Genomic DNA, 20,210 nt, shown 5'->3' on the forward strand with positions numbered 1-20,210 from the left:
TGTTTACTGTTAAATGTTCAAAAATTTGAGTATACTATATGATCTTCTGAAGCCAAATGATTCTTACTCAACATTTGAGAAATTTAGTCTTCAATTTTTCTGTACTTTTATGACAGAGGTAAGCCTTATGGAAAGATTTGTTATAAATTTCTTTTTCCTTTATACATAAATTTTCCTCAGCCCCACTAAATAATAAAATTTTAAGTCAAAGCCTAGACTTTATAGCACATAAGACACTTTTCCAAAATGAAAATATCTTTATCATTTTTATAATGATAAAATTAATAAATTATTTTTAAAAATTGAATATTATAAAAATATCATAATAATTTTTTAAGGGGTGCCTAAGTGGGTTGAGTATCCAACTCTTGGTTTCAGCTCAAGTCATGATCTCAGAGTCATAGATCCACCCCTGTGAGGGGCTCCATGCTCAGCAAGGAGTCTACTTGAGATTCTCTATCTCTCTGCCCCACCCCTGCTCACACACAATCTCTAAAATAAATAAATCTTTTTTAAAATTATTTTTTAAGAATATTTTTTAATCATTTGAAATCTCACTACCTAGAGATAATAATGGTTAAGACTTTGATCTATAAATGAACACAACCCACCATCTTAGACTTCTTTCCCTGTACAAATGTATATACTTTAATAAAAACTGGGAGATTAATTCCCTTTGAATAAAACACTACAACACTACAATAAAATGAATAAAATTTGCACAATACCACAATTTCAATAGAGTGCTTTTATTTTTGGCAAATCCATTTCTGATACTTATGTAATTGTAATATGAATTGTACCTGACATAATTATAATCATTAAAAATACAGTTTTATATTCTTTTCTTTATCCATTGTAAGGATGTTCTCTGTTGCTGCATGGAATAGTTGTTACTATAACAAATGAGATATTTTTATAAGTAAGAATCAAAATATCCTCCTTGGATTATGATTTACAAAGCCAATTGCCCATTCTTGAAAATAATTAGTTTTAATAACAAACATGCCTAACTTTTTTCTTTCTTTCTTTCTTTTTTTTTTTTTTTTTTTTTTTTTTTTTTTTTTTGCCTACCTTTGTTTTTAAGATAAAAACCTTACTTTGTTGCTATGGAAAATAAATAAGATATGTGAAAATTCTTTAAACCTGCATTATATGAATGTAATGTATCATTATTATCAATGGAACATAGTATTCTAAGTACATGTGATGTCTTAAGAATGACTCTCTAGAGCAGCCCGGATGGCTCAGCAGTTTGGCGTTGCCTTCAGCCCAGAGCGTGATCCTGGAGTCCTGGGATCGAGTCCCACATCGGGCTCCCTGCATGGAGCCTGCTTCTCCCTCTGCCTGTGTCTCTGCCTCTCTCTCTCTCTGTCTGACTTCCATGAATAAATAAATAAATCTTAAAAAAAAAAAAAAAGACTTTTCTAGGGATACCTGGGTGGCTTAGCACTTGAGCATCTGCCTTTGGCTCGGGGTATGATCCTGGGGTCCCAGGATCAAGTCCCACATGGGGCTCCCTGCATGGAGCCTGCTTCTCCCCCTGCCTGTGTCTCTGCCTCTCTCTGTGTCTCTCATGAATAAATTAGATTAAATTAAATTTTTAAAAAGTTGGCTTTTCTAGGGGCACCTGGGTGGCTGGGTCAGTTGAGTATCTGCCTTTGGTTCAGGTCATGATACCAGAATACTGGGACTGAGCCCCATGTCAGGCTCCCTGCTGAGTGGAGAGTCTTCCTCTCTCCCTCTGCCGCTCCCCGTGCTTGTGTTCTATCTCTGTGTCAAATAAATAAATAAAATATTTTTGTTAAAAAATAATGACTTTTCTAGGATCTTTTGCTCACGGCAAACAAAAAAGATTCCTCCTCTATTAGACAACTAGACCCAGGATAAGCTATAAAATTTTATTTTAACGTATTTTTCACCTTGCACATAAGTAAGGGAAAGCGCTAAGGGGGAGAGAAGAAAAATGAGCTGAAATAGAGGATATAGACAAAATAAATCTGGATGAACTGAATGAGAATCTTCTTCTGAGAAATTAAGCAGACTCTTGGATAATGCTAAAGTAGTCTCAGGTCTACAGAATCCTTTGTCTGGCAGAAAGAAATGCAAATTCTTCCTGAAATAAACAATCCCCAATTTAAGCCCTTAGGAATTTCACAGATCAAGTTTAAATAAATATGTACTAATGAATTGTTTTTTAAAATTACTAAACTGGGCACCTGGGTGGCTCAGTCAGTTAAGCATCCGACTCTTTGACTTGGCTCAAGTCACAATCACAGGGCTATGAGATCAAGCCCACATCCAGCTGTTGGCTGGGGGTGGAGCCTGCTTAGTATTCTCTCTCTCTCCTCCCTCTGGCCCTCTCCTCACTTCTCTCTCGAAAAAAATAATAAATAAATAAATAAACAAACAAACAACTAAACCATTTAAGGAAATAAGCCACCATAAGTGAGAGATAGCAAAAACAATACAACAGATTTAAACATCCAAGCATATTGCTTTTCTTTAAAAAAGAAAACAATATTTTATCTCTACATTAAAAGATAATTACCCTTCCACAAAGTCATAATTAATTAATTGATTGATTGATTAATTAATTTTAAAGATTTTATTTATTTATGAGAAACACAGAGAGAGAGAGAGAGAGAGAGGCAGAGACACAGGCAGAGGGAGAAGCAGGCTCCATGTAGGGAGCCTGATGCAGGACTCGATCCCAGGTCTCTAAGATCACACCCCGGGCCAAAGGCGGTGCTAAACCGCTGGGCCATTGGGGCTGCCCTATTTGTTTTTTTTTAAAGATTTTTATTTATTTATTCATGAGAAACACAGAGGCAGAGACATAGGCAGAGAGAGAGGCAGGCTCCACGCAGGGAGCCTGATGTGGGACTCGATCCCAGGACAAAGTCAGAATTTAAAGCTTTATTTCTACTCTTTCTCTGCCGCTGCCAAGTCACGCAGAGGCAGAGGCTCAGGTGCAGGCAAGATTCGGCTACACTCATAATCCACCCCCATGACAGAGGAAGGCACTGCTGCTGGAGATATTACGGCCATTAATACTGCTTTCAAGAGGTGCTGGAGACCGCCCTCTTCCACAACAGCGAAACACGTGGAATTCACAAAGCTGCCAAAGCCTTAGACAAGCGTCAAGCCCATCTTTGTGTACTTGCATCCAACTGTGATGAGCCTATGTATATCAAGTTGGTGGAGGATGTGCTGAACACCAAATCAATCTAATCAAGGTTGATGACAATAAGAAACTAGGGGAATGGGTAGGCCTCTGTAAAATTGACAGAAAGGGAAAACCCCGTAGTCTTTGGTTGCAGTTGCGTGGTGGTTAAGGACTATAGCAAAGAATCTCAGGCGAAGGATGTTATCGAGGAATACTTCAAATACAAGAAATGACCAAATAAAAAACTTGGTTTTTGTTAAAAATAATAATAATAAAATAAAGCTTTATTTGTTTCCTGTGATTTAACCATATGTATCGAGGATGTGAAGAATGTATTCCTCCAAAATCTCACCCTGAAAGTACTATAAAATTTCATCCTTCATGAACTGAAGCTTGGATTTAAAATAGCCATAAATTTTTTTTAATCAATCATCTATAGTTCTTTGTTCTTAACTGTCTAAATAGGGATGTTAGTACCACATTCTTCTGAGTAACTTAGTCTACATTCACAGCATGTTAGCAAACAAAGGCTAGGTTACATGATAGCAGCACAAGCCCCAGGTTACTGTGGCTTTAAGTAATGGGGTTGTTTTCATTGCTCTCCCTGTGTGTACACTACTCTGCTCTTTAAAGCCCTCACTCAGGTACAAACTGCAAGAACTTCCACCTTATGCAACAAGAGGAAGAAGAGGAGGAAGAGAAAGATGAGAAAGAGGAAGAGGAAAAGAAATAATAATAATAACCACAACAGCAACAATAATTTATTAGCCTCCTTTGGAGGATGTGAAGGAACTGATTCATTACTGTGAAAATAGGAGAATGAGGGAAAGAAACAGTCATCCTGCCTTTCTATAGAAACCACATCTACAGGAACCAAAAAGCTTCTTGGAGAAGGGCAGGAGATAGGTTTATAGAAGTTCTAGTTAATGAAAAGAGATGGAATAAAATTAGAATATCTTCACTTTGTAACCCCAAATTAATTTAAGGATCCAGGCAATGATCATCGGTGCCTAACAACACAAAAGAGAAGACATTAGTGAGCAGCCCGGCTGGCTCAGAGGCTTAGTGCACCTTCAGTCCCGGGCGTGATCCTGGAGACCTGGGATCGAGTCCCACGTCAGGCTTCTGCATGGAGCCTGCTTCTCCCTCTGCCTGTGTCTCTGCCTCTCTCTCTCTCTCTCTCTCTCTCTCTCTCTCTCTGTGACTATCATAAATAAATTTTAAAAAAAATTTTTTAAATAAAAAAAAGAAATTTATAAGATGTAGCAAGCAATATGTAGATCTTAATTTAGATCATGAGTCAAACATGCTATGGGGTGGAAATGGGAACCATTAATGAAACAATGAGGAAAATCTGAACAATGATTAAACTATGTGACTATAATGAGAAATTACTGTTAATTATATTTTTGTTCAACGATGGTGGTATTGTTCTTTGTTTTTTAAAAATGTCTTTTGCCTTTATGAATACATATTGAAATATTTGTAAATGAAATAATGATGTTGAAGATTGCTTCAAAATAACAGATAAAAAGATCAGTCATGAATTAGTTACTATACATTAAGAACTGCTCTCTACTTGTCCTTACCTAAAGTTTTCATAATAAAAAGTTTATAAAGCAGTTAGACATCTCCAGCTACCCAGATATTGACTTTTTAAAATTTTTATTTATTTATTCATGAGAGACACAGAGAGAGAGAGAGGCCAGAGACATAGGCAGAGGGAGAAGCAGGCTCCATGCAGGGAGCCCAATGCAGGACTCGATCCCGGGACTCCAGGATTATGCCCTGGGCCAAAGGCAGGCGCTAAACCACTGAGCCACCCAGACATCCCCATTGGGTCTCTGATATAAGGGACACCAGGAACAATCAAGTTAGGATACTACATGAAATGAGAATTAATTTAAAGTTTATTTGATGAATGTTGAGATTCTTCTGTAACCTCCTTATTCAACTTGACTTCAAGAGTACTGGCAGTCACAGGGCACCTGGGTAGCTCAATAAAGCATGCAACTCTTGATTTCTGCTCAGGTCATGATTTCAGTATTGTGAAACAGAGGTCCACAGAGCATGGAGCCTGCTTGAGATTCTCTCTCTCTCCCTCTCCCTCTGCCAGCCCCCCACACTCTTGCTCTCTCTAAATAAATAAATAAATCCTTAAAAAAAAAAAAAAAAAAAGAAGAAGAACACTGGCAGTCAGAAGAGTACACGTCAGGCCAGAAATTGAAATAGTCTTCATTATACAATCTCACAATCCCAAGAGAAAAGACCTAGAAAGACTGACATTAGTAATTCCTACCAAAGAAACAGCCCAGCCAGTCAACCAGTACCAGCATGCATCCTACCATTAAATATTACACAAAGTTCAAAGACCATCTGACATTTAAGAAAAGCATTTGAATATGAAAGATAGAGACTTGCGATGCCTGGGTGGGTCTGCCTTAGGCCTCAGGGTGTGATCCCGGAGTCCCAGTCCCAGGATTGAGTCCCACATCGGGCTCCCTACATGGAGTCTGCTTCTCCCTCTGCCTGTGTCTCTGCTTCTCTCTCTCTCTCTCTCTGTGTCTCTCATGAATAAATAAATAAAATCTATTTTAAAAAAAGAAAAGAAAAGAAAGAGACTTAAAATATAGAAGGAAAGAAGGGAAAGAGTAGGGAGAAGAAACTTGGAAGAAATAAAGAAGAAAATTTCAAAACTACTACTATACCCTTTGTGAAATAAAAAGATATTACATTTATGAAACAAGAATGGGCTGATTCACCTCCCTCACTCCACTGAATCTGCTCCTGTCACAGTTATTAGTAAGTTCTCTGTAGTCAAGTCCAATATAAAAAAAAAAAAAAAATCTTGAAAGAAAAGAAAATGGAAATACAACATACAAAAACCTGTGGGATGCTGCAAAAACAATTCTAGGGGATCCCTGGGTGGCTCAGTGGTTTGGCCCCTGCCTTTGGCCCAGGGCATGATCCTGGAGTCCCAGGATCAAGTCCCACATCAGGCTTCCTACTTGGAGCCTGCTTCTCCTCTGTCTGTGTCTCTGTCTCTCTCTCTGTGTCTCTCATGAACAAATAAATAAAATCTTAAAAAAATAAAAGAAAAAGAAATGAAACAGAACAGAAAAACAAAACTAAGAGTTGGTTTTCGAAAAAAAAAAAAAAACAACAAAACTGACAAAATCTTAGCTAGACTAAGAAAAACAGAAAGAAGACTCAAATAAAATCACAAATACATATATGATACATATGTGTGTTTATATATGTGTATACACACACACACACACAGAATATAATAGAGAGATATTGCTAGGCCCTAGAAATAAAGCACAAATTCTTAAAAAAAAAAACTTAAAATATGGTTAAGAAGACAGCATATATGGATAAAATAACCTAAAATTGCAATTCTAAATTGCCTATTAGGAAAAAATTAAAATAAAAAAAAATAAATTGCCTATTAGGGAAACTCCAGCACCACGACTTTTTTAATAATAACATTATTGAGATTTAATTCACACACCATAAAATACATCCTTTTAAAGTATACAATTCAGTGTGTCAGTAGAATCTCAGAGTTGTACATCCTTCACCACAATCAGTTTTAGAATATCTTCATCACTCCAAAAAGAAACTCCATATCCATTAGTAGTCACTCCCCAGTTCTGCCTCCCCTAGGTCCCTGGAAACCAGTAATTTACTGTCTTTCTCTACTGATTTGCATATTGTGATAATTTCATATAAGTGAAATAATACAATATATGCTCTGGTTTCTTTCACTTAGAATAATGCTTTCATGTTGTAGCATACATCAATACTTCATTCCTTTTCATGGCTGAATAATATTCTATTATATGGCTATATCACATTTTTTTCTACCCAATCATCAGCTGATGTGTATTTGGGTTGTTTCTAATTTTTAGATTTTATGAATAGTGCTGCTATAAAAACGTTCCTGTAAAAGTTTTTGTGTAAATATTTTTCCAATAACTTTTGTGCATCACAGCAGTAGAATCACTGAGTCATACGGTAACTCTCTAATGTTTTGAGGACCTGTCAAACTATTTTCCAAAGTGGCTGCACCATTTTATAATCTTACCAGCAGTGTATGATGAGAATGTGGGTTTTTCCACATTCTCACAAATATTTGTTACTGTCTGCCTTTTTTTTTTCATTTTAGCCATACCAGTGGGCCCAACACCATAATTTTTTAAAATATATCTTATCATTTCACAATATGTGTATATATCAAATCGTCACATTGTGCACCTTAAACTTACACAATGTTATATGTATAAACCTGGAAAAAATTAAGTACACATATTGTTGGAACTGGAAAATATACACACATACACACCCTTTAGGGACTGTCTCAAACTAAAAGGTTTCTTCAAAGCAAAAGAAACCATCAACAAAATGAAAAGGCAACCTACTGAATAGAAGAATTTATTTGCAAATCATATATCTGATAATGGGTTAATATCTAAAATATATAAAGAACTCATACAACTCAAGAGTAAAGACCAATATAATATAATATGCAGAGTAACCAGGGGCACCTGTGTGGCTCAGTCATTTACACATCCAACTCTTGGTTTTGGCTCAGGTCATGGGTCATGAGATCAAGTCTCACATTGGGCTCCACACTTAGCATGAAATCTGCTTGAAGATTCTCTCCCTCTGTCCCTCCCCCTACTTGCGCTGGTGCTCATGCTCTGTCTCTCAAATAATCTTTAAAAAATAAAATAATTTTTAAAATATGCAAAGTAAATAGATATTGTTCCAAAGATGACATACAGATAGCCAACAGGTACATGAAAAGGTGCTGAACATCACTAATCAGGAAAATACAAATCAAAACCATGAGCTATCATTTCACACCTCTTTGAATGGCTATTACCAAAAAGATAACAGATAACATCTAGTATTGATGATGATGTAGAAGGACATCCTTGTATGCTATTGGTGGAAATGTAAGTTGGTGCAGCTACTATGGAAAACAGTATGGAGAATCCTCAAAAGAGTAAAAACTGAACTACCACATGATCCAGCAATCCCACTTCTGGGTATATATCCAAAGGAAACAAAAACAGGATATTGAAGAGACATCTCCACTCCCATGTTCATTGCAACATTATTCACTACAGCCAAAAAATGAAAAACCTTAAGTGTCCATCAAGGGATGAATGGATAAAAAAGAAATGGAATATATATATATACATATATATATATATATATGAATATGTTCACCCATGAGAAATGGGATATATATATATATATATATATATATATATATGAATATTGTTCACCCATGAGAAAGAAGGAAATCCTGCCATTTGTGACAAAATTAATAAACTCTGAGGACATTATGCTAAGTGAAATAAACCAGCCAGAGAAAGACAAATTCTGCATAGTATCACTTACATATATAAAATTGGGGAAAAAAGTCAAACTCAAAGAAACAGTGAGTAAAAAAGAGGTTGCCAAGGGCTAGAGGGTGGTGAAATAGGAAGGGGTGGTAAAAGGGTACAAACTTCCAGCTATAAGATGAGTAGGACCTGAGGATCTAATGTAAAAACATAGTGACTACGATTGATGACACTGTATTATGTAACTAAAATTAGCTAAGAGAGTAGAATGTAAATGTTCTCATCAAAAATATATACATGAAGTGATGAATATATTAACTAAATGGGGGGGAACCCATTCACAATGCATACATATATCAAATCACTATGGATTCAAATTCCTTACAATTTTGTTACTTACATCTCAATGAAGCTGATAATAATAATATACTTTAATTCTAGCATTCTTCTAAACAATATAAATAATAAGTACTAAATAAATATTTCTTCAATTGGTATGCTAATGTTAAATAATTTGGAGAATCTGCAAAAGTGAGAGAAGTCTCCAAGAAGGAACCATCATCACCTCAACCAGAAGACTATCATAAGAGGCACCTGGGTAGCTCTGTCAGTTAAGTGTCTGACTCTTATTATTATTATTATTAATTCAGCCCAGGTCTTGATCTCAGGGTCATGACACGGGGCATGGAGTCTGCTTAAAACAAGACAAAACAAAAACAAAAACCTCTCATGAGCTGACAGCTCCAGCACTTGTCTGATATCATCCATTCATACATTTTACTGTTAGAATGCCACTGTCGGGATCCCTGGGTGGCGCAGCGGTTTAGTGCCTGCCTTTGGCCCAGGGCACGATCCTGGAGACCCGGGATCAAATCCCACGTCGGGCTCCAGGTGCATGGAGCCTGCTTCTCCCTCTGCCTATGTCTCTGCCTCTCTCTCTCTCTCACTGTGTGCCTATCATAAATAAATAAAATAAAAAATAAAAAAAAATAGAATGTCACTGTCAGTGTGGTTAAGATAATTTATTTTAACCATTATGTCCATATGGCTTTCTTGAGCTTGCTCATAAAACAGGAAGAATTCATGTAATAATCTTTCAAAAATACTTTTCTCATAGAAGGATCCATCATTACAAACAGAAGATTACAAAATGATGATAGAAGTAGTCTAATGTAGGTCCAACTGATCCTTAATATTCAGATTAGTTTTATCTTTTGATTACTATATAATCTTACTAGGACACAGCTAATTACATTAATGTCTACAATATGCAGAAACCTCAACATTTATAATAGACAATTTCTTATATCAATAATCCCATCATTTTCATTAGCAGTAATAATTTCTCTTTGTTAGCAGTAACAATCTTCTACATATTTCTGCTAACTTGAGTTTCATAAAGCTGTACAAAGAATATTAGTTAACAATTTAGTTAACAATTTCACAAAATGAGATAAGAGGAAGAGAAATTAGAAACAGATCACGTGAGGTACTGCACTCTGTGTTGGAATAAAAATCACATCCATCCCTCCATTACACTTGCCTTAACTACAAATTTGAAAAACAGAATATCTATTTTTTATTAAAGTATAATTAACATACAGTATTATATTATTTTCAGGTGTACTATATAATGATTCAACAATTCAATCCATTATATCACAATAAGTGTACTCCTATCCTGTTTATCAATTTCACCCATCCCTCCACCCACCTCCTTTTTTTTGGCAACCATCAGTTTGTTCTCTGGATTTAAGACTCTTTTTTGCCTTTTATTTTTTGTTTGTTAATTTGTTTTGTTTCTTAAATTCCACATATGAGTGAAATCATATGGTATTTGTCTATCTCTATCTGACTTATTTCATTTAGCATTATACCCTCTTAGGTCCATCCATGTGGTTGCAACGGCAAGATCTCATTCTTTTTATGGCTGAGTAATATAACACTATAATATATATAATAATTCTAGGGTCAATGTCAAAGAAATTACTGCCTGCCTATGTTTCCTTTTTGGAAAGGCTTTGGGTTTTATGGCTTTGGGTCTCACAATTAGGTATTTAATCCATTTTGAGTCTATTTTTGTGTGTGGTATAAGAAAGTGGTCCTGTTTCATTCTTCTGCATGTAGCTGTCCAATTTTCCCAGCACCATAGCATTGCAATGGGGAAAGACATTTCCTCATTGCATATTCTTACTTCCTCTGTTGTAGGTTACTTGACCATATAAGTATGAGTTTATTTCTGGGCTCTCTATTCTGTTCCATTGATCTAGGTGTCTGTTTTTGTGCCAGTACCATACTAAAAAACAGGGTATCTTATTTGATAAAACCTCAGGGGCCAGAGGAATATCTCTTCCTGGTATGAAATTTGAACAATTCAGAAAATATTCCTCAGCATCTATTTCTAGACTTCTGCAAAACTGATAAAATAAACATTTGTAGAGTATCTACTACCTGCCAAGCATTTTATTAGGCATTAGATATACCAGTAAAGAAATAACAATGGTCACTGTTCTCAAGGATTTTACAATCTAGTGGACACAGGAAATATAAGCATTATAAAAGCTAACATTTATTGAACAACTAACATGAGATAGGTACTATATTAAAATCTTTAGATGGATTCAAACTCAGGCTGTCTGACTCTGGGCCTATTATTAATCATATGAAGATGTGATATGTAAGGTGTTTCAGGTAAAGAAATCATCTGAATCTCAAAGCATAAAATGACATGGTGTGTGAAGGAAACTGAATAGTTCAGTGTTCGTGGAAAAACAACTTAAAGGCAAGGAGTAGCAAGAATTGGGGCTGAAGATTTTAACAGCAGTCAGATCACAGAAGATGCCATGCTGATGAAAACTTAAGAAAGCTCTACATAAATGGAGTATGTACCATGCCCTGGATTGGAATATCCACTATTGTGAAGATGCCACTCCTCACTAAATTTATCTATAGAGTCAATGTAAACCAATTAAAATGCTAGCTAGGGTTTTGTAGAACCTAACAAGCTGATTCAAAAACTTATATAGAAATGCAAAGGACCCGAGGATCCCTGGGTGGCGCAACGGTTTGGCGCCTACCTTTGGCCCAGGGCGCGATCCCGGAGACCCAGGATCGAATCCCACATCAGGCTCCCAGTGCATGGAGCCTGCTTCTCCCTCTGCCTATGTCTCTGCCTCTCTCTCTCTCTCTCTCTCTCTGACTATCATAAATAAATTAAAAAAAAAAGAAATGCAAAGGACCTAGAATAGCCAAAATAGTTTTTAAAAAGAACAAAGTCAGAGGACTCACTTTAAGACTTACTATAAAGAGATGGTAACCAAGACAGTGTGATATTGTTGTGATACGTGTATAAATGAAGAACAGAATAAAAAATCCTGAAAACAGACCCAAGTACATAGTTAACTCATTTTCAACAAAATTAGCAAGTTAATTCAATGATGAAAAAGATGGTCTTTCATTTAACAACTTGGTATCTATATAGAAAAAAAATGTACCTCAAACTCTTACCTTACATCATACATAAAAAGTAACTCAAAGTTGACCATAGGCCATGTATAAAAGCTAAAACTATAAAACTCTAGGAGAAGATATTCACAATCTTTGAATACACAAATATTTCCTAGACATAATACAAAAAGCATGCATCATAAAAAAGTCATAAATTAGACTTCACTAAAATTTAAAACTTCTATTCTTTGAAAAATGCCATTAAGAAAATCAAAATACAGGACACCTGGGTGGCTCAGTGGTTGAGCACCTGCCTTTGGCTCAGGTCATGATCCCAAGGTCCTAGGATTGAGTCCCACATCAGGGTCCCTGTAGGGAGCCTGCTTCTCCCTCTGCCTATGTCTCTGCCTCTATTTCTGTGTCTCTCACGAATAAATAAATAAAATCTTAAAAAAAAAAGAAAATCAAAATGCAAACTACAGACTAGGAAAAAATATTCTCAATGCATATGCCTGAAGGATTTATATCCAAAATATATACATAACTCAATAATAAGAAAGCAACCCAATTAAAAATTAGGTAAAAAATTTGAACAGGGATCCCTGGGTGGCGCAGCGGTTTAGCGCCTGCCTTTGGCCCAGGGCGCGATCCTGGAGACCCGGGATCGAATCCCACGTCGGGCTCCCGGTGCATGGAGCCTGCTTCTCCCTCTGCCTGTGTCTCTGCCTCTCTCTCTCTCTCTCACTGTGTGCCTATCATAAATAAAATAAAAAAAAATTAAAAAAAAATTTGAACAGATATTTTATAAAAGTAGACATACTAATAGCCAATAAGCACAGAAAAAGATGTATAACATTATTAATTGATCAGGGAAATGGAAATTTAAAATCACAATGAAACATTATTACTCAATTGGTTGAGTATCTGACTCTTGGTTTCAGCTCAGGCTGTGATCTCATGGGTCATTATATAGAACCCAGTGATGGGCTTCCTGCTCATGGACAAGTCTGCTTCAAGATTCTCTCCATCTTCCCCACCCCCTCTGGTATGTGCACTCTCTCTCTCTCTCTCAAATAAATAATTTTTTTAAAACCACATTACACACCCAAAAGAATAACTAAAATTAAAAAGAATGGTAATGGATCAAAGGAGAAATCATCAGAAAAATTAGAAAATTTCTTTAAAAATGCAAATGAAAATACAACCTACCAAAATGTATGGGATGTGGTAGACAGAGGTTTACTGCCATAAACATTTAAATTTAAAAATAAGAAAGGTCTTATAAACAACTTAACTTTATACTTCAAAGGACTAGGAAAAAAAGGAACAAACTAAATCCAATGTTAGCAGAAAGAAGGAAATTAAATGTATAGCTAAAGGAAAAACAAAAGTAAAATTCGATAAAAGAGTCAATTTTTAAGAAATCAACAAAACTAACAAATCCTTTATTCTTAGACTAAGAAAAAAAGAGAAGACTCAAAAACCTATAAACAGAAATGAAAGAGAAGACATTATAACTGATGCTGCAAAATAAAATGATTATAATATGCTAACAAATTGGATAAATTCCTAGAAACATACAACCTATCAAGATTGAATCACAAAGAAATAAAAAATCTAAACAAAACTATAAGTAGTAAGATTGAATTGGCAATCAAAACTTCCCCAAAAGCAAAAGTTTCAATGAAGAAATCTAACAAATATTTAAAGAAGAACTAATAGCAAACCTCTCCCATTTTTTTTCAAAAAATTGAAGAGAGAACACTTCCAACTCAGGTGATAAGACCAGCATTACCCTGATACCACAGCCAGATAAAAATACTACAAAAAAACTATAGGCCATAGATGTAAAAATACTCAATAAAATACTAGCAAATTGAATTCAATAATACATTTAAAAGATTATACACCACAACCAAGTGGGACTTATCCCTGGAGTATGAGAGTGGTTCAATATACAAAAATCAGTCAGTGTAATAAAACACATTAGCAGAATAAAGGACAAAAGCCACATGAACATGCAAATGATGCAGAATACCACTTGACAAAATTCAACACCTGTTCATGATAAAAAACAAAAACAAAAACATCTCAACAAACTAGAGTAGAAGGAAACTACCTCACATTATAAAGGCTATATGTGAACAGCCCACAACTAATATCACACTTGATAAAAATTGAAAGCTTTCCCTCTAAGATCAGGAACAAGGCAAGGTTGCCCACTCTCACCACCTCCATTCAACATGGTACTTGAAGTCCTAGCCAGAGCAATAAGGCAAGAAAAAGAATAAGATAGATTCAAATGTAAAATTATCTCTGTTCACAGATGACATAATCTTATACACAGAAAACCCATAAAGATTCCATATGTTAAAAAAATGTTAGAACTAATAAACAGGGCAGCCCGGGTGGCTCAGCAGTTTAGCACCGCCTTCAGCCCAGGGCCTAATCCTGGATACCTGGGATCAAGTCCCACGTCCGGCTCCCTGCATGGAGCCTGCTTCTCCCTCTGCTGTGTCTCTATCTCTCATGACTAAATAAATAAAATCTTAAAAAAAAAAAAGAATTAATAAACAAATTCAGCAAAGTTGCAGGATACAAGATCAACATACAAAAATCAATGTGCTTCTGTATATTAACAATGAACAATCCAAATAAAAAACAATCCTGGGATGCCTGGGTGGCTCAACGGTTGAGCATCTGCCATCGGCTCAGGGCATGATCCTGAGATCTGGGATCGAGTCCCACATTGGGCTCCTTGCAGGAAGCCTGCTTCTCCCTCTGCCTGTGTCTTTGTCTGTCTCTCTTTCTGTCTCTCTCAAGAATAAATTAATTAAATATTTAAGATAAAAATAAAAAACAATCCCATAAACATCCCATTTAGTATCAAAAAGAATACTTAGAAGTAAATTTAACCAAGGAGGCAAAAGACCCACACAATAAAAACTATTAAGTATTGCTGAAAGAAACTGAAGATGACACAAATAAAAAGACATCCCATGTTTATGGATTGAAAGACTTCATACTATCCACCCTGAGAAAAACATAAAACTGTACCCCTACCTCTTAACATTTACATAAAATCAATTCAGGTAAATTATGAATATAAATATAAAATAATAAACCTTTTAGAATATAAAGAACATCTTCATTACCTTGATGAATGTGAATAAAGATATGAAAGAATTGCCATAAGGAAAAAGAATGGTACACTGAACTACATTAAAATTAAGAACTTCTGTTTATCAAGAGACATCATTAGAAAAATACAATGGCAAAGGCAAATCACAGAGTGGAAGAAAATATGTGCAATGCATATTTTAACCAAGAGTTTGTATTCAGATTATAAATAGTTTTTTATACAAATCAGTAAGAAAAAGTCACAACCCCAAACCCCCATGGCCCCAAATCAACAAGAAACTTCAATAGGCACTTCACAAATTGTGATATCCAAATGGCCAGTAAACAAAAGGGTGCTCAACTTCATTAATCATGAAGGAAACATAAATGAAGCCATAATGAGATGTCACTACACAATCACCAAAATGACTAAAATTAAATGGCCTGAAAATACCAAATGTCAGTAAAAATGTGAAAAATCTTGAAGTCTCATAAACTGCTTGTGAGAGTTCAAACTGGTACAACTATTTGGCATTACCTATATAATTGAACATACACTTACCTTATGACCCAGTAATTACAATCTCAGGTATAGCCAACAGAAATGTGTATACAAATGCATTCAAATATATTCCCCAAAATGATCACAGCATCATTCATTATTCATAATAACCAAAACCTAGTAACAACCCAAGTATTAAACAACAACAGAATGGAAAAGTAAGTTGTATATACAGCAATAAAAGTCAACAAACTACAGTCACATGCAACGTAAGTCAATCTCACAGGCAGACTGTGGAGCTAAAGGAGTCAAAACACTCAGAAGCCCCTCAAGAATGTGTATGGTTGGATTCCATTTGAAAGAGGGTCACAGCACCTGGCTGGTTCGGTCTGTGAAGCATGTGACTCCTGATCTTGGGGTTGTGAGTTTGAGCCTCACACTGGGTTTAGAGATTACTTCAAAAAAAAAAAAATCTTTTAAAAATAAAAAATAAAGAAGGTTAAAATCTATGATGTTAGATATTAGGACAGTAGTTACCTTTAAAATTGAGTGAGGCAGTAGATGATTGGGAGAGAGCAAGAAGAGGTGCTTTTAAGACATTGGTAATATTTCATTCATCAATGATTGGTGGTTATATGGGTATGTTCAGTCTTGTATGATCATGATTTTGCACTTTTCTCTGTGTATATTATATATAAACAAAATGGGATTTTAAGTTAATGTGGGTCATAACTATGGCTGTGGCAGTGGGAATAGAGAGAAGATGGGATTTTTTTTTTAATTGCAGAATGCTCTAACTGATGTAATAAGGAAACAAAATAAACATAAGAGTCTCTTCAATAAATGGTGCTGGGAAAATTGGACATCCACATGCAGAAGAATGAAACTAGACCACTCTCTTGCACCATACACAAAGATAAACTCAAAATGGATGAAAGATCTAAATGTGAGACAAGATTCCATCAAAATCCTAGAGAAGAACACAGGCAACACCCTTTTTGAACTCGGCCATAGTAACTTCTTGCAAGATACATCCACGAAGGCAAAAGAAACAAAAGCAAAAATGAACTATTGGGACTTCATCAAGATAAGAAGCTTTTGCACAGCAAAGGATACAGTCAACAAAACTCAAAGACAACCTACAGAATGGGAGAAGATATTTGCAAATGACATATCAGATAAAGGGCTAGTTTCCAAGATCTATAAAGAACTTATTAAACTCAACACCAAAGAAACAAACAATCCAATCATGAAATGGGCAAAAGACATGAACAGAAATCTCACAGAGGAAGACATAGACATGGCCAACAAGCACATGAGAAAATGCTCTGCATCACTTGCCATCAGGGAAATACAAATCAAAACCACAATGAGATACCACCCCACACCAGTGAGAATGGGGAAAATTAACAAGGCAGGAAACAACAAATGTTGGAGAGGATGCGGAGAAAAGGGATCCCTCATACACTGTTGGTGGGAATGTGAACTGGTGCGGCCACTCTGGAAAACTGTGTGGAGGTTCCTCAAACAGTTAAAAATATACCTGCCCTACGACCCAGCAATTGCACTGTTGGGGATTTACCCCAAAGATACAAATGCAATGAAATGCCGGGACACCTGCACCCCGATGTTTATAGCAGCAATGGCCACGATAGCCAAACTGTAGAAGGAGCCTCGTGTCCAACGAAAGATGAATGGATAAAGAAGATGTGGTTTATGTATACAATGGAATATTACTCAGCTATTAGAAATGACAAATACCCACCATTTGCTTCAACGTGGATGGAACTGGAGGGTATTATGCTGAGTGAAGTAAGTCAGTCGGAGAAGGACAAACATTATATGTTCTCATTCATTTGGGGAATATAAATAATAGTGAAAGGGAATATAAGGGAAGGGAGAAGAAATGTGTGGGAAATATCAGAAAGGGAGACAGAACGTAAAGACTGCTAACTCTGGGAAACGAACTAGGGGTGGTAGAAGGGGAGGAGGGCGGGGGGTGGGAGTGAATGGGTGACGGGCACTGGGGGTTATTCTGTATGTTAGTAAATTGAACACCAATAAAAAATAAATTAAAAAAAAATAAACATAAGATCAGAATGTTACTTCAAAACACATAAAGCTTATATTGTATACTCCTATAAAGACACTGCAAATTTTGAACCTCAGAATAGCTGTACTACAGATCTGACAAGTCAGCTTAAAATATATATTTATTCCTATTCTTTTTTTTTTAAAGTAGGCTCCATACCCAGCATGGAGCCCAACACAGGGCTTGAGTTCACCACCCTGAGATCAAGACCTGAGCTGAGATAAAAAATCAGATGCTTAGCCAACTAAGCCACCCAGACTCCACCCCTCTATTCTACTTCTTAACAAGGTCTCCTTCAAGAGCTTTGCTAGAAGCTTGAATAAATCTTTTTATTTTTTTTTTAAGATTTTATTTATTTATTCATGAGAGAGACACAGAGAGAGGCAGAGACACAGGCAGAGGGAGAAGCAGGCTCCATGCAGGGAGCCCGATGTGGGACCCGATCCCGGGTCTCCAAGATCAGGCCCTGGGCCGAAGGTGGCGCTAAACCACTGAGCCACCCGGGCGTCCCTAAATATTTTTGAATAAATCTATTTGTTGTTCCATATTTTTTTTAAATGAATTAGAATTTACTGAATTCTTTCCCAAGAAAATTTCAAAAGTTATTTTCATGAGAATGCAATAGGTAAGATGAGTTAAGAATCTTCTCATTGTGCTATTTTTTGTTTTACATAATCCATGCAATACTGAAAAAATATATTTTTTGAAATCATCACTTCTTTGCTTTTTTTTTTTAAGATTTTATTCATTTATTCTTGAGAGACAGAGAGTGGGAGGGGGGGCAAGGATACAGGCAGAAAGAGAAGCAGGCTCCATGCAGGGAGCCCGATGTGGGACTCAATCCCAGGACTCCAGGATCATGCCCTGGGCCGAAGGCAGGTGCCAAACCACTGAGCCACCCAGGGATCCCCTCTTCTTTGCTTTTTTATATCTGTTCTCTTTTCACGCAATGAATTTTTAAAATGTCATTAAGTTTTGGGTTTTATAGTATGTTCTGACGTTTTAAGTCGAAGAGCTTATTATTACTAAAAGCTTTCTCTAGTATCTGTAAAAGCATTATGTTTTTCACCAAATTTTTTAAGACTTACATAGTTAATATGTGCTCTCATACATATTTCCCAAATGAAATAGAACGGAATTACTATTTTTGGTGATGGTCTGTAACTAAAGCCTTAAAAATCCATCTGATAATAATCAGTTAGAGAGGAACTGCTGTTTCTGCAGTGGAGCACCAGAATCTGTTGAGTGTAGCCTAACCCCCATTATCCCTGCACCTGAGAGAATTGCAGTTCGGAAAATTTTCATCAACTTATTTCAGTACCGCTAAATATCACTTACTGCCTGGCACCACAACAGAAATCATGCAGACTCCTTTCTGAAGAAATTAGAAAAAAAATGTAAAAACAAGTACCCAAAAGTCCTTCTAAAGAGTTTCCTACAAGATTGTGAAAATAAGGCTGTCATTGCAGAAATTTTGGATGATGCAGATCATCTTCAATTCTTAAGAAAGTCAGAGGAAAGGCATTAATCCTCTAAACCCTTGGTTTTAAACGATAAAAGCAAACATATCCTAGTTTGGGTATACATGTTATTAATAAAAACTGACCATGTAATATCATAAAAGTACCTGTAAAAGTCTACAGCTGGCTTGTGGCATCACACACTGCCTCATGGATGATAGGCACTAAGAAATTTGTTGAACTTTTTGCTAAAAAGCATTAGATTTGGACCCCAATCCCAACTACCTCATTAGACATCTTTTCACTCATTCTTTGTGCTCCAAACACACTTGCCTAATTTCAGTTTCTAAATATAACAATACTCTTTCTCCCTCAGAACTACTGCCCATGCTGCTCCCTCCACCTGGAACACTTCCCACACCTCCTCCACTTTCTTCAGAATTCAGATGAAATATTTCTCCAGAGGATTCCAGACTAGGTCAGGTCTTCCTGGTTGTATGCTCTCATTTTGCATTGTACGCTCTCATTTTGTGTTATACTCCTTTATACCATTAATCACAATTATAATTAAATAATTAATCCTGTGATTGATTAGCTTAATATTTGGCTCTCCCTTAGGATGTAAGTGCCATAAGTGTTCACAACTTTATTCCTGGTGCCTTTTACAAGCAGATTCAAAATGAGTATTTGTTGATAAATAAATGAGTTTGAATCCTAGCTTTACAACTTAATAAGTAAATTTGAAAAGGTCACTTAATATCACTGGCTTCAATTTCCATACCTATGAAATGATGATAATGAAAAGACTACCCTACAGAGTTATTGGGATTTATGGTAAACTAAACCTTAAAATTTGTATAAAAAATGTGAATCTATTATTATTTTCAACAATGATATTTCACATTGCATTATAGCTAATGCCGTCATTAGCTAGATCTTAACAGTATTAGCTAAAGTCTTTAAAATCTTACAGATTATCAAGATGCTAATAAATAATGGAACTATCTGACAAAAATTAATAAGTAGTCATTAGTTCCAGTCAGTAGCAGCCTGTGACAGA

General features: G+C 35.9%; 1 protein-coding gene and 1 pseudogene across 2 annotated transcripts in view; one reads left to right on the forward strand and one right to left on the reverse strand.

Moving 5' to 3' along the window:
- TTC28 (tetratricopeptide repeat domain 28) overlaps window positions 1–20,210 on the reverse strand; it is a 623,568-nt gene that overhangs the window by 473,068 nt on the left and 130,290 nt on the right. The gene's annotated exons all lie outside the window — the stretch shown is intronic.
- On the forward strand, window positions 2,986–3,440 carry LOC144299523 (small ribosomal subunit protein eS12 pseudogene; annotated as a pseudogene).

This window comes from Canis aureus, chromosome 27 (genome assembly GCF_053574225.1).
Source record: "Canis aureus isolate CA01 chromosome 27, VMU_Caureus_v.1.0, whole genome shotgun sequence".
Taxonomy (NCBI): domain Eukaryota; kingdom Metazoa; phylum Chordata; class Mammalia; order Carnivora; family Canidae; genus Canis; species Canis aureus.